The sequence below is a fragment of the Pleurodeles waltl genome, chromosome 2_2 (genome assembly GCF_031143425.1).
Source record: "Pleurodeles waltl isolate 20211129_DDA chromosome 2_2, aPleWal1.hap1.20221129, whole genome shotgun sequence".
In the NCBI taxonomy this organism is placed as follows: Eukaryota; Metazoa; Chordata; class Amphibia; order Caudata; family Salamandridae; genus Pleurodeles; species Pleurodeles waltl.
In genome coordinates, this window is record NC_090439.1 from 513517984 (window position 1) to 513534511 (window position 16528).

Genomic DNA, 16528 nt, shown 5'->3' on the forward strand with positions numbered 1-16528 from the left:
ATTGTGAGGACTTTCTGTTACTGGTGCCTTTGAGCACATGACGTATGACCAGGTTTTAAGGGACCAGTTATTGATGAAGACCAAATCTAACAAAATACTGGAGACATTATGGTCTTCAGGAGAATTGTCCTTTAAAACAGCAAGAGAAGCAGCAAGAAGTATTCAAATAACAGAGAGTTGTATACAAGTGATGAGGGAAGAAAGTAAGGACAAAGTACAGTATGTGTCGTGGGTGGTGAGAAAGACGGTAAGCAAAAAAAGAAAGTTGTTGTCCGTTCTGTCGATAATAGTAACAAAAATGGCACAACAAATAATGCCAAAGCTTTACTGTGTTTTAGGAGTGGTGCTAGTACACATGTGGCAAATTTTAAACGGTGTCCTGCTATTGGCAAGATTTGTAATGCATACAAGAAAAAGGGACATTTTTCAGGAGTTTGGAAAAGTTTTGGGGAAAAAAAAGGGTATTGTACTGTGGAGGGTTTTAATGAAGATGAACTTGAGTATGGTATGCAAAATGTGGTGTTGAGTATGCAAAGTGAGAACATTAAAGGAAAAAACCTTCAGTTACCTAAGTGTTGGTTAAATATTGATGGCATGCAGGTGGAAGCTATGGTGGATTCTAGCGCATGGTATACCACAATGGGGAAAGATTATTTGACCAGTTGTGGCCTGGCAGAGAATTACAGAGTACTAAAACAAGTCCATGCAGTTACTCAGGTAATAACATTTTTAAAGTAGATAAAATGCCAGCAGAGTTTGAATGTGCTGGGAAAAAATTTTCAGGAGATGTGCTTATTGCTGAGAAAGGGACTATGTATTTTGAGCTGGCCACATATAACTGAACTTGGAACGAAAGTGGACCCTAATGCTAATCCACCTGTGTATGCTGTGAGTGAGTGTACTTTACAGAATACAAATGATTCATATTCTGATTTGAGGAAGGAATTTCCAACAGTTTTTAGTAGTCAGTTAGGTAGTATGAAGAATTTTCAACACACTGTTGTTTTAAAGGAAAATGCTATACCTGTAAGACAGAAGTTGAGGAATGTTCCATTTAATTATAGAGGGAAGCTAAAGGAAATGTTACATGACCTATGTGAAAAGGACATTATAGAAAGTTCTGATTGGGTATCTCCAATTGTAATTTCAGAGAAATCTAGTGGGGATATGAGGCTTTGCGTGTATTTACGATCACTCAATGATGCTATTTGGGTAGATGCTTTACCATTGCCAAATTTACAGGAATTAATGTCATCCATTGGTGATGCCACAGTTTTTTCAACAATTGACTTAGCCAATGCTTACCATCGGATACATCTGAATCCGGATTCTAAACACTGTACAGCATTTATAACACCCGAAGGGATGTTTCAGTAAAAAAGGATGCTATTTGGGTTGGCTAGTGCATCAGCTGTATTTCAAAGAGAATTATCTAAAGTACTATCAAATGTAACGGGTGCAAAAGTGTTACAGGATGATATATTGATATTTGTGAAGGATAGGACTGAACATTGTTAAAGGACAATGGGTTAACAGTGAAAGAACAAAAATGTAAATTTGTGACACATCAAGTGGAATATTTAGGTCATGTTATTTCAAAGGAAGGCATTCGACATAAGACCAGCCACGTAAAAGCTATTTGTGAAGGTCCTAAGCCTAAGTGTAAGGAACAATTGATATCTTTTTTAGGTCTGACTGAATTGTATTCATGATTTGTGGAAAGTTATGCTTTCAAGGTGGAGAATCTACGAGTGTTACTTAGAGAAAAATGCAACATTTTGCCTGAAACAAGAAAATAGTGAAGAATTTGCAGCTATAAAAGAAGAAATTTTAAATGCATCATGTTTAAGATCATTTGATGAGGGTACAGAATACATTATATCTGTGGACGCTTGTGGGTATGGTATTGGTGTGGTGTTGTCCCAGCAGATGAAAGGAAATGTGTGGGTAGTTGCATATGCATCCCACACTTTGACACACACAGAAAGGAATTATTCTGTAATAGAAAGGGAATTACTAGTTGCTACTAGGGCTGTGCAGCAATTCAGAATGTATATATGGGGGCGTAAATTTAAAATTTGCACGGACCATAAACCATTGGTAAACATTTTGAGTTTGGAAAAAAACCTTACTTTGCAGTTGGCAAGGCTTGCTTCAAAACTGCAAATGTATCATTACGAGAAAATGCATCTTCCAGGGAAGAATAATTGTGTGGCGGATGGGTTGTCTCGGTTACCTTTGAACAATTAAAATGTTGAGGAGGTTGACGACAGTGTGTGATGTGGCATTTACATATGATGATGTGATGTTTGTTCAAAATGATAAAACAGAGTTGGAGTTATCTGAGGAAAAGTGGATGAAAAAATGCAGAGAGATGAGATATTATCGAAGATAAAGGAATTCCTCATGAACGGGTGGCTGTCTGAACGGCAGCTGCAAGGTGAATGTGGTACATGTTGGAAAGTTAAGGATGAATTATCTGTGTTTAATGGCATTATTTTGAGAGGTGGCAAAATAGTACCTCCTTATGGAACGCAAGGAACTATTTTTAGGTTGGGACATGAAAGTCATGGGGGTATAGCAAGTACCAGGAGGAAAATAAAGAAACATTTTTGGTGGCCAGGTCTCGGCGGTATGGTGGACAATTGGGTGAGAGACTGCAATGCATGTCAATTAAGTGATAAGACTGTCAAACCATACGTGGTACCATTACAAATGGTTGAACTGCCAGAAGGGCTGTGGCGAAAGGTAGCGTTTGATTTCATGGGACCGTTTGTTACTTTACCTTCTAAGAAGTCGTATGCTATTGTCCTTATTGATTATTTTTCCAAATGGCCTGAAGTTCATATGGTTAGCAATGTAACCACTGACGTTGTTATTGAGTTCTTGGAAGATGTATTTTCCAGGGAAGGCATTCATGAAACCCTTGTTTCGGATAATGGTGTACAACTTACATCTAGTAAAATGCAATCTTTTTTTAAAAGTTGTGGTGTGAACCATGTAAGGTTGTCGTTGTATCATCCAGAAGGTAATGGTCAGTTTGAAAGGTTTAAGAAGCAATACAGTTGGCAATGGAATCCAATTTATCATTGAAGGAAGCTTTTCAAAGTATGCTATTATCTTATAGAACTACAGCTCATTCTGTAACAAGAAAGACAGTATTTGAGTTATTGAGAGAAAGAAAGCCGTCTTTTAGGTTAGTTCCATGGTGGCTGAAGCACAAGAGACAAGAGGAGACATTACCAGAGGACTATAATCATATGAGGGAACAAGTGCAAGAGTACCATGGTAAAGTGTTGAAAAGAATTAAGGGAGGAAGGACCATGCCTTACTTGGTGGTTGGGCAGAACATACGTGTGAGGAATCCCAGATTAATAGGTAAAGGAGCTGTTCGGTGGCTGGGTCCTATGAAGATTGTGAAGGTTTTGTATGGTGCTGTCAAGCTTGTAGCTGGTAGGATACGTAATAGGGGCATGTGAGCTTGTGTAAAGAGATTGCAATACATGAGGGTGAAGAGTATGGTAGGCAGGATGAAATTAATGGGTATTTATTGGGAAATTATTCTATGTTGCAATCAGATGTGGTACATTCAGATGGTGGTGGCGAAGCTAGAAATAATGCCGGGTGTGCTAAAGAATGTTGCCTATTCGAAAAAGTCAGAGAAAAAAAAATTACCGAGGTACCTTAAAGAATTTGTGATTGAATGTTTTTCAGTAAGTGGTGCAGTGTTAACCCAGAAATAAATATATATGAAAAAGAAAATATTGACAAATGATAAATTTTTACATTAAATGTAAACACTTCTATGTTGTTTTCAAAGGGGAAAATGTTATTGTTGCGGGGGAAGATTTGTGGTGATTAGAATGTATAGATGGTCATAATGGGTATGGAATCTGTGTCTAGAACGGTTGGAGGAGAACGTTGTTGGGCAGTTGCTGTGGGCGGTTGCTGGTGAGTGTTGGGCTGGCATTGCTCCTTATTTTGAACCCGTTCTTGAAGAATAAAAGTAGAGTTGGAACCATACCTGCATGTGTGGAGTTCATGTTCTTTACAAGTACATTTCGGGACATGCAGATTTTGGTACGATTGCAGAGCTGACTGCAATGAGGAACACTGTTTTTATGATCAGCAAGGTGTAGAGAACTGTCATGACCACACAAACTTGCCAAGTCAAATCAAAGAAGTGCATGAGAAAAGAAAAGAAATATCCTCAGTGGAGACAGCAAAGCCCAAACTGGAAGAAGGTTTACAGAGTAATCTTGCGCTTATTTCAAAGGAAGAATCAAGAAGAGAAGATCCAAGATGGCCGCTGTGAGTCCTGAAGGTTAGTTACAGTTCTAGTCTTGCAATCGGTTGGTTGCTAGGTTACGAGCTCTCCAGCTGGAAGCCTTGCACTTCAACTGAGGTCTGACAGGAATCAGCTGTGTGGAGAGAGAGCGCGCTTCAGAACAGAAACTCCTGTGAGGTAAAATTACATTTGAAGATTATATTACAGAAAACGGATAAATATTGTCAAGGTTTATTCGAAGAATTTGATAGTAGACCGTTCCCGTGGAAGTCGGCAAGGCTACAGAGTTAATGTATGAATTAACCTTATGTTTACAAGGTTCTTGTTTAAGATATTAAAGTCAAAGAAAAAACGAACTTTAAAAGAGCAAGTATCTACAAATGTCAAGGTTATAAACAAAGGCCAAGTTTAAAGGAGAAACGAACTGTTAACAAATAAGCATTTACAAATTCAATGGTAATAAACCAAAATAGAGTTTAAAAGAGAAACAAACTTAAATAAACAAGCATTTACAACTACAAGTTATCGACAGATGTCGAAGTAAGGAAGGAGAAACTAACTGTAATAAACTAGCATTTACAAATACAAGTTATCAACAAATGTCGAAGTAAGAAAGGAGAAACGAACTTTAATAAACAAGCATTTACAAATACAAGTATTGACAGAAGTCACAATAAGACAGGAGAAATTAAATAACATCAGCTGATTTGAAGAACGCATTATCACCAACTATATATATATATATATATAGCAACATAAAACCAATCTCTAACAAAGGTTGAGAAGTTCTTCCAGAATCAGTAATAAGCATTTTTTTTAAGAAGAGCTATCATTTATAGAGAGAAGCAAGGCTACAGAGAACTCAGGGTGAGTGAAGAAATAATAGAATTAAAGAGAATTAAGTGTTGAGAGTAGAAAGTGAAAAACTGATGTTGTATGTCCCTAGTAATTGCGACTGTGACTCTTGCAGGTGCTGTATCCAATCTTAGATGTGAAGAGGCAGACTGAGTACTGGCGTTCATCATCTCTGTGGCAGTCTCTCTACCATCCCATTCCCCTTTCCCCCTCCGGGGTACTCAGCACGAAGGATTAATATTCGTTGTGAGTAGCTCGGGTCGGGACTGAGGAGTTATCTTCTGCTTCTGAGGAAATCGAATTGAAGTATCCTGACAAGAACTGCTCTGCAATAGTTCAAAAGCAGTGCACATTAAGTAGATGAGAATCAAATAAAGGTCCAACTGCAGCATTACAAAAGTTTTCACCAGAAGCAAATGGACCAGTCCCTCTAAAAAATGCATCACAACTGATCTGAAAAGGGATGGCTAATTGGTCAAGACTGAAAGATAACACGTAACTACCGCCACAGCATGCCCTCAAGAGGAGAGAGACAATACAACAGAATGTCGGTCAACTTTGCCTTTAAAGGCGGATCATCAGTGCAGGAACCCCAGACACACAAACTTCTCCCATTATCAGGCATATACAGGTTTAGTAGAAGAACGCCTGGCTGGCAGGATGACACTAACAACTTTGGGAGGAAGATTGAAGCCCGTCAACTGTGCCATTTAATCTACACACATGGAGGTGTGGGTTGTGCAAGCTTGGGTGCAGGACCAGGCCCTGCTGCTGCAACAGGAGGTCCCTCTAGAAGAGACAGCTGAGTTGGAGGACATTTGTTCAGGGCCAAAAGTTCCACATACTGTACTCTGCTCCTCCAGTTCAGAGCAACAAGAATGACTTGGGCCACGTCTCTCGATGTTTTTCAGTAATCTGGGAAGGGGAGGGAAGGGCAGAAAGGCATACAGGAGTCCTGACCGCCCCCCACACCCCCACCCAGGAAAAAGGATCTTAGAGGGAAAACTTCAACACGTTAAAGTTTGAACACTGCATGTTCTATGCAATGGCAAATAGAATGAGTAAGGGTTCTCCCCATTGTTGGAAGATGCCCTGTGCTACATCTAAGTGTAACTGACATTCATGGTAATCAAAGAAATGTTGACTGAGTTCTTCCTTGCTGGCATTTAAAGACCCTGCCAGATGCTGGGTGATCAGGGAGACGCCCTGAGCGTTCAGCCACTTCCAGAGACGTAGAGCCTCCTGGCACAGGAACCACAACCTCACTGTTCCCATTCTGTCACAGTACCATATGGCAGTTGTGTTGTCTGAGAACCTGTACTCGTCCCATATTAATGATCAGAAGGAATGTTATCAGTAGTAAGAAAATTGCCAGTGACTCGAGTTGATGTGGAGGCCAGTCTCTGCTGGACACCATTGTCCTCTGATCTCCACTTCTCCCAGATGACATTCCCAATGCAGAATCGATGTGTCTGTCACAAATGTTAGCTGTGCGTGGGGTAGGGAGAGGGGTCTGCTCCTAGTCCAATTATATTTCAGCAGCCACCACTGCAGGTCTTACCCAGTCTCCTCTGACACCTCAATGGATCGGAGTTTCCTTATTGCTGAGGCCACTGAGACTTAAGGTTCGACAGCAGAACCCGCATGTGCCAACTGGTGTGGTCCACAAGCAAGATGCAGAAGGCTAAGAGGCCAAGAAGCCTCAGAGCCACTCTCACTGACACCCAGGTGAAGGGCTGAAACATCCCTGAATGTTCTAGTTTCACTGAGGCAGAGGGAAGGCTCAGAAAAGCACAGTATCCAGGATGGCTCTGATGAAGGGGAGCCATTTTTAAGGAGTCAGGTGTGACATCAGCATGTTGATGGAAAAGCCCAAAGATGGCAACATGGTGGTTTAGAACCATTTCAGGCGAACCAACCTTCAGTATCCAGTCAACGAGGTATGGAAAAACTGGTATTCCCAACCTCTGCAGAGGAGCTGCGACCACCACCATTACCTTTTGTGAACACTTTAGATACACTGGTAAGGCCAAAGAGGAGCACTGAGAACTGAAAGTGTTCTTGGACTACCTGAAACCACAAGAGACTCCTGTAGGACTGCAGGATGTGAATATGGAAATCAATCAATCAATGCATTTGTAAAGCGCACTACTCACCACTGAGGGTCTCACTCAAGGCGCTGATAGGGGAGGGGGGCTGCTACTGATCGAACAGTCAGGTCTTGAGGTGTCTCCTGAAGGTAAGTAGGTCTTGTGTCTGTCGCAGGTGGGTGGAAAGAGTGTTCCACGTCTTGGCGGTGAGGTGGGAGAACAATCTGCCGCCGTCGGTTGTTCTGTGGATGCATGGGATGGTGGCAAGGTCAAGGTCAGCGTAGCGATGCTGTCGGGTCGGGTTGTAGAAGGAGAGCAGTCTGTTGAGGTATTCTGGTCCGGAGTTGTGTAGTGCCTTGTGAGCCTGGGTGAGGAGTTTGAACATGATTCTCTTGTTGACGGGGAGCCAGTGCAGGTTTCTCAGGTGGGCTGTGATGTGGCTGTGGCGGGAGATGTCTAGGATGAGGCGTGCAGAGGAGTTTTGTATGCGTTGCAGTCTTTTCTGGAGCATGGTCGTGGTTCCTGCGTAGAGGGTGTTGCCGTAGTACAGTTTGCTGCTTATGAGGGCTTGGGTGACCGTCCTTCTGCTTTCAGTGGGGATCCATTTGTAGATCTTCTGAAGCATGCAGTGGGTGTTAAAGTAGGAGGAAGAGACGGCGTTGACTTGCTGGGTCATTCGTATCGATGAGTCCAGGATGAATTCCAGGTTGCGTGCGCTGTTGGTGGGTGTCGGTGCGGTTCCCAGTGTGGCAGGCCATCAGGAGTTGTCCCATGTGGAGGGGGTGGAGCAGAGGATAAGGACCTCAGTTTTGTCAGTAATAGGCATCTTGCAGATCCACTGGCACCATCCAATCTCCTGGATCCAGGGCAGAAGGAATTTGGGCAATGGTTAGCATCCTGAATATGTCCTTCTGGAGGAAGAAGTTCAGATGGTGAAGATCTAAGATGGGGCGCAGCCCTTCATCCTTTTTTGGTAACAGGAAATCATGGAAGTAGTAGCCAGTCAATCTTGATGCCAACAGCATCTCTATGTCTCCCTTGGCCAAGAGAGCTTTGACTTCTCCTTGGAATACGGACAAGTCTTCAGGAGGTGTTGTGGTGTGTATGTGTGTGGTAAATCTGCGGGATAGGGCAGGAAAGGTAGGGAGTAACTGTGTTCCACAATTTGGGGCAGGAAATGACTAAGATAATTACCTTTCACCATGGAGTTGAATGGTGATGCAACTTCCTACCGTGGAGTCATGTACTGCAGAAGTGGACCTAAAGTGGTTTTGTGGCAGCTTCAGGGGCAGGTTGTGCTTTGGGTAGATTGATTACCCTGGGAGCACGGACGTTTGCAGCCTGCTCCTCTGCCTCAATCTTTGATGGGTTGGAAGGCTTATTGTGGAGATGCGCTCTGTTGTTTACTCTGTTGGCATCCCCTCCTGATGCCTTGAAAAAGGTAAACCTTTTGGGGAAACTGCAGCAAGAGGAAAACAAGCCTTAAAGAGCATGCAGTGGCTTTGCTGTCCTTGAAACGTTCAAGGGCTGAGTCAGCCATGTCTCTGAAGAGATAAGTCCTATTGAAGGGCATAAATGACTGCTGAATGTCACTAAGAAATCCGATGGACTGAATTTCAAGTGTGACACCTAAGCACTATGCTGGTTCTGACAGCTCTACCTAGGCAGTCAGTAGTGCCCTGGCCCGATCACATGGAGTACCTTGCCACATTGTGGCCATCCTGGATGAGGCATAGAAGATTTGGCAGTTCATCTCACTTCATGGCCTATTAACTTATTTGTTATGTCCCCAGCAGGCAGCTTTTATTGACCGGTTGAAGGGCAATGTTGCCAGAGCAGAACATCCACTTAGCGAATTATTCAATACACTTCAATTGGCAATCTGGGGGTGCAGTCAGAAAAACATTTTGGTACAGATTACAGGTGGAGGCATACACCACCAAGCTGTCTGGTGATGGGTGTTAAAGAAGGAAGGCTGGGTCCCCCAGGGCAGGCCTGTCTTGCCTGGCGATTTCTCTATTAATTGGAAGGCACAATCCTGGTTTTGTCCAGGTGCCCATCAGTGTGCCTATAAGGGCCTAATTGAATGATTGCTGACATTTCTGGTTAGTCTGTCTAAGATGAAGCACTTACGTTAATACACTGGTCTTGGCTTCTGATGTGGGTAAGGTTAAGTGTAAGACCTCTTCAATGGCCACACTGGGAAGAGGAGAGTGAGGCCAATATCAGGGGATGTATCCAAGCCTCTGGCATCCGGTAGAGCCAAAACCAAGTTTTCTTTATCGTACATGGCACTATCATCATTGTTTCCTAATTCACGATAAAGAGATTCTGGGGTCAGAATGGGGATAAATGTAAGGACGGCGTGAAATCGGTGGACGCCTTCACTCTAGGTATGCCTCGGAATTCAAGAGGAGTATTGGCTCCCTGTCTGCCAGCGGTGCAGACGCTGACGGGGCTTCATCGTAGGAAATGGCACCACATAAGGGATCATCGCTGGGCCTGAAGCTAAGGGTAGACTCAGAATGAGGTCGAGTGGCACAGTTGGCATCGGACCCATCGGTGGAACCCAACTGGAGACCTCTTCGAATCGTTGGGGGCTGAAAGTGCACCAGAGGGATCTGGTGGGGGGTACTGAAGGTGTGATTAAACGGCTGTTTGAAGTTGAGGTTCTGTTGTACCACGGATACAGGGCCTGAAAAGTCAGGCCTAAAAGGCAGAAGGGTCTGATTTGATTCTAGAGACAGAGTTTGCAGTCTCATGGTACCTTGGGCATTGTGCAACTTCGAATCTTGGGAGTGATGGGATTAAACCCTTGTTCGGATTTTTTAAATGTTTTTTGCTTTCACATCTGGATATAACCATAACACTTAAAGTGTCTACTGTAAAAATAGCAAGATGATGGAAGGAATGCTTGAATTAATGTCAGCCACTGGTGATTGCTCTGGACCACATTCCAGGCAATAGTTTTTCACACACACTGTACCATTCTAGACAGAGACCTACCTTATGCAATTCAGTATTAGTCCTTCCTGATCCAACAGAAAAAGAGGATCTTATATCAATAAACAAACAAGGTAGATCAAACTTACCTCCTGGATCAGCAACCCTCAGGCTTATTTTGCAAGGGAATCCCCACACAGCCCACATCCCAGGTAGTATCCCAACAGCAAACACAATCATCTAATAGCCTATCCTTAGGCGTACTCCAGGCCACAAAGGAATGCCCTTACATATTCAATGTTAGCAGCAGTTCCTGCATAAGGGCACTGGGGCATCAAATAATTGAAAATTATCATGGCAGAGACCCTCCCATGCTGACACTAGACTGACATGAGTCCATATAATGTGGCTACTCAGTGAGCAGTGCCCACTAGTGTGTTATAAGTAGAAGGGCAGACCATGGTGTGTGTTAGAAATGGGGTCTCTAATTGGCAGTCAGTTTACGCCGTGTACAAGTAGGGACCATCACTCTAGTCAGGGTAAGGGAGTCGCACACCTAAGATAACCCCTGCTCACCCCCTTGGTCGCTTGGCACAAGCAGTCAGGCTTATCTCAGAGGCAATGTATAAAGAAAACACCACAAAAAGTACTGAACACCAGTTTAGAAAAATAGCCAATACCTATCTGAGTAAAACAAGACCAAAACAAAAAAAAATCAAACATACACAATTACAGATAGCAATTTTTAAAGATTTAAAAGAGTCTTAATCCTGTAAAATCAGTGGTTGTGTCCCTATAACACATAATACCTTGGATGCATCAAAAACAAAGATGATTCGGGCTGCAAAGGAGGTGATGCATCAGAAAAGCAAGCAATATGTTGATTAATTTTACACTGGAAACGCGATGCATGGATTCTTTTCCCGCCTGGCTGGCAATGTGTTGATTCTTTCCCCGCCTGTCTGCCGATGCCTGGATTCTTTCCCGCCAGACTAGCAATGCGTCAATTCCTTATTGCGGTGCAGCGTCGATCAAGAAAATGACACTCAGGGATGATGCACGGAAAATTCCAACGTGCTGTGCAAAGGGTCTGCGTTGAGAACAGGCGCTGCGACGATTCTACTGCCGCAAGGCAGGTGCTGCATTGAATTTTCAGCCGCAGGACAAGCGCTGGATTGATTTTTCTAACTAACACACAGCGATGCGTGGACTTTCCCACGCAGGTTACCAGCTTCCATTTTTAAAGGCCCAGGGACTGGATCTGTCACCACGTAGCAAGTCAGGAATTTCAGCAGAAGAACCCAGACGCTGGCAGATGAAGTCTTTGGTGTCCCACAACAGGAGGCAAGCACAGTTCAAGTCCTTGGAGACCCTTGCAAAGCAGGATGTAGAAAACCAAGTCCAGTCCTTTCATTCCCAGGACAGAAGCAGCAGGCCAGCACAGCAAAACAACAGGCAGAGTGGAGGTTCCTCCTACAGTATCCAGCTCTCCTTCCTGGCAGAATGTCCTCAGCCCAGAAGTGTTCTGAATTTGTTGGGTCAGTAGTTCCATGGAGTAGGAAAACTTCAAAGCAAAGCCTTTTGGAGTACACAGGACCCTAACTCTCCCTGTCCTGGCCCCAGGCACACTCTAGGGGGTTGGAGACTACTTTGTGCGAGGAAAGGCACAGCCCTATTTAGGTGCAGCTGTCATCTCCTTCCACCACTCTAGACCAGGAAGACCCATCAGGATGTGCAAGACAGACCTCAGCTCCCTTTGTGTGACTGTCTAGAGTGAATTCACAAACAGCCCAATTGTCAGTCTGACCCAGATGTGTATTCAACAGCGAGGCTGAGGCACATGATGGTTGAGCAAGAAAATGCCCACTTTCTAAAAATGCCATTTTCAAACTTACAACCTAAAAACCAACTTTACCAAAAGATCTATATTAGAGACCCAAAAGGCATTATCTCTATCATCTCACAATAGGAAAATTCACTTAAAATATATTTCAAGCCAATCCCCATATTAACCTATAGGAGATAGGCCTTGCAGTAGTGAAAAATTAATTTAGCAACATTTCACTATCAGGACATGTAAAACACAGCTTTGAAATACAATGCTCTCTGCCCAGTGGGCTGCCTTGGGCCTACCTTAGGGGTGACTTACGTGTAGCAAAATGGAATGTTTGAGCCTGGCAAGTGGGTGCACTTGCCAGGTCAAACTGGCAGTAAAAACTGCACACACTGACACTGCAGGGTCAGGTCTGAGACATGTTTACAGGGCTACTCTTGTCGATGGCACAATCAGTGCTCCATGCCCACTAGTAGCATTTGATTTACAGGCGCTGGGCACATGTAGTGCATTTTACTAGGGACTTACCAGTAAATCAAATATGCCAATAGTGGACAAGTCAATCACCACTACAATTTAGAAACAGAGTACTTGCACTTTAGCACTGATCCGCAGTGGTAAAGGGCCTGGAGTTCTAAAACCAGCAAAAATAGATCAGGCAAAATTAGGAGGAAGAAGGTAAAACGTTTGGAGATACCCTGCAAAATGGGCCACTTCCAACAGTGTGGTAGCTGTAGGCTTAGAAGCTTGCCTTCATAACTAAATTGTGACACACTTTTTGCAGTGACCAGTGGTTGCAATGGTGAAAATCTGGAAAATTGACTATGCTTTGGAGTTGTTGAAACTTGTATTTTCAAGGAGGCTGCTCCAGTTGTGTGTGTTAGCATTTACTAGGCAGACATTAGTTTTGATAGGTTGCCCTACGTATAGTAGTATGCCATTGATATACCATGTGTATACTGAGCACAGAATATCTTCATTGTATCATCAATGTGGTAGGTGAGGTAATTAAATGAAACTTAGTGGTAAAATGTACTGTGCAGTTGGCAGTTAAAAGATAAAATGGCTGAACAGAGTTGAGAAAAAGGTTATAGTTATGTCCAAAGAGAGACACAAACCTACAAGCCTTATGGTTTGAGGTGGAGCAGGGAACCAAGTCCAACGTGAAATGCTTGGAAGGATAAAGTATGTGCAAACAGATAATTGATCTATTACTAAGATCAAGAGAAGTATGGAAATGTGTCAAAGCCAATTAAAGAGAAAGAATGTCAGAGAGAACATGCCCAGATTTAGGTGCTTAAGATCAGATTGTGTGAAGAAATAACTTGTTATTTAATCTAAAAATTGGAAAGGGAGTGATGTGCAATGCTGCCAAATTTGAGGATGGTATTGTTTAGAACCTAAATTGATGTTTGGAAAACAGGAGATATGATGGTGCTGAAGTTGCAGGGGTGAAAGACTTCTGACCCCTCTCCATACTTAATACTGATTTTAAAATTCTGATTAATGTTCTGGCTACCAGGCTCCTGCCTTAAATGCAGAACCTGATCCATGATGACCAATGCAGGTTCATACTTACCAGGAACACCTCACAAAATCTCCATAGACTGTACACAATATTAACCGGTTCCCCCCATCCAATGGATTCAAACACAATAGTAGTGTCGGTAGATCTTGAAAAAGCTTTCGACACAGTGAGATGGGACTACCTAGAAGTTACGATGCGGCGGTTGGGATTAGGAGAAGCATGGCTTAAATTGTTCGGGCTGGTATACTGTTCCCATCCGCAAGAATCAGAACTGTTTTGCAGTTCTTGGACATAAACGACATCCATAAGGGTACTAGGCAGGGGTGTCTGCTTGCCCCATTGCTCTTTGCCTTGGCTATGGAGCCACTGGTGGAGTGGTTCATGAAGGAGGGGCATGGTAAAGGGATATGTCGGGGAGGAGAGGAACATATATCAATGTACGCTGATGATTTGTTGATTTACTTAAGAGATGGGGAGAGGGACTTGCCCTGGGCACTTGAGTCACTGGAAGGTTTCGGGACTACTCAGGGTTATGCCTTAACAGAGGGAAGACGTGTGTATTTCCGGTGGTTGCTGGCAGTGACCCCCCCCCCCCCCCACCTGCCTGGCGGATGTTAAATAGGCCCCTAATACATTAAAATATCTTGGGATTCAATTCTACCACAGCATAGTCAATCTTCGGGAGGGCAGTCTGGGCAAAACCATTTGATCCCTTAGAACTGGGGTGGGTTTTTGGCACACAGTTAACTTGCCCTTCATGGCGCGAATCTCACTGTCCAAGATATGGCGCATATCTCACTGTGCAAGATGATTATGCTCCCATGGCTTCTATATTGCTTTGTTAATCTGCCAGTAACTGTTCCGATACTCTGGTTTATATCATTAGACACCCTCCTCAGAGACCTAATATGGAACAGCGGGCGCCATAGAGTTGCACTGGCCACCCTCTGCCCAGAGGTTAGGGGGCTGGGGGTCCCCTACTTCGAGCTCTACTACGTGGCAGCTCAGCTGCAATGGCTGGCACAGTGGCTGAATACTCATGGGTTGTCTGAACTGTATTGGGATGGGGCCGGACAGCACAAAGACAAATTGACGGCTGGAATATTTCGGCTGAAGCTCCTATCCCAGCGTGATGGGGTGCTCATGGATGCGGCCTATAAGGCTTGGCGCAGAGCACTTAGGCGTACTGGGAACCGAACGCCCTGAGTGCCAGAGATCTCATTGGTGGTACTTCCACTTGGTGAGCCCCCACACTGCTTTACACTGAGACAGATGCTTCCATGGATGGAGGCGGGGTGGCTACTGTGGGCAACTGTATTGCCCAGGGTGAGTGGTCCTCTTTCGCAGGGCTGCTGGACCAGACGGACCTCCCATGGGGTCAGTTCCTGAGATACAAGGCAGTGACCCGAGCTGTACTAGACTTACTGGGGGTGGGGTGGTACGAAAGAGCCCCCCATACATGTGGTGCTCCAGATGTTGCTCCAGATGGGTGGAGGATCCCATTTGGTGACCTGGTTGTACAAGGCACTGAATTAAATGACGAGTAGGCCACTACATTCCCTGCAGGCTCGATGGGAGGCGGATGCGGGCAGGGAACTGACGGAGACTGAGTGGGGTCGGATAGTTGCGCATGCACCCCATGTCTCACGGAACACTTGCCTTAAATTAATTCAGTTTAATTTCACACACAGGACATATCTTACCCCACACAGACTGCAGTCCATCTACGGTAGAGAGCCCCAGGCCTAGGACGCCAACTTCGGATCCTGGGAGTTTATTGGGCTGAAGTAATGGCGCGCCTTTACCTCACATTGGTAGGTCCCTGCCTGTGACCTTTGAAAACTACTTACTGAGCCTACTGGTCAGGACACCTCCTAAAAAGGTAGGGAACAGTTTTTCTGACCTGGCTCCAGTGTTGGCGCGGCATAGGATAGCGATACCCTGGAAAACGCCTGAGGGACCCCGACTCATTACATGGATACACAAGGTCACACGCTGGGCCAGGGTGGAGGAGAGGACTTTGAGGAGAGAAGAATCACAGGGGCTTAGAAGCCAACCAATAGCGCATCTCTCTGCGGAAATTCTGGAAGCGTGGGAGGATACTGACCTCCCTGATGACGCCCATACAGAGCCCAGCACTGCGGAGGGCCCGGGGTAAGATCCTAACATTAAAACCAGAGTGTTCCTCTGGAGGACACAGGTGCTTGCAAGATAGAACTTAGGGCTGCCAGCCCAGCGGCGACAGACGAGCAGTTACTGTTCAAGTATCATCACGGGATCACTAGAGATTACACAACACGAGGACACAGTTGATCAGTTGGAAGAGTTGTACCTTAGTAACAAAGTCTATTTTACTGTATGGTTTGAAATGGCATAGGTGTGCTCTAGACCGCAAGCGGGCCCCACCCGAGGGCATGATATCAGTTTGTTTGGGAAACTTGTGGAGGTTTCATAAACTGCTAAAGAGCATGATCGCCAGAGTCTCAACAAATGGGCCATAGCTGGAAGCAAATAACTGAGCTCTATGTATGAGAACAGTAAAGACCACAAAAACTTATGTAAGTTCAATATGACATAGCTGTAACAACGTTTGACAGAAGTTATGATAATATCAAACCTACAAATGCCAATAACAATAGTTTTAAAAAAAAATGATGGTGCTGAAGTTCAGAGAGAGAGAGAGAGAGAATGATGGAGTGGATTCAAGAGATTTGTGTTTGGAAGAATGAGGTAATTTTAAGAATGTGACTATCGGAAACAAGAAGATTGAATGGATTTCAGTAGGGCTAGAGGCTGCAGTGATGTGAGAAGAGGATGAGAGGTTAGGAATGAGGTTAGTGTTAGAGTGATTGAAAGAGGATGGGACAAAATGTTGGTTGAAGTGAAGGCAGAGGAGAACATTTTTGGAACTGCTTATGTGATTGAGAAGCATGAATGTGAGCAAAGAGGCAGGAAACTAAATTGAAGAGGTGGAATTTGGCAGGTTATTC

At 44.2% G+C, this 16528-nt stretch overlaps 1 protein-coding gene across 3 annotated transcripts in view; it reads right to left on the bottom strand.

Annotated features, from left to right (window-relative positions):
- OSBPL1A (oxysterol binding protein like 1A) overlaps positions 1 to 16528 on the bottom strand; it is a 1294449-nt gene that overhangs the window by 560394 nt on the left and 717527 nt on the right. The window lies entirely within an intron of this gene.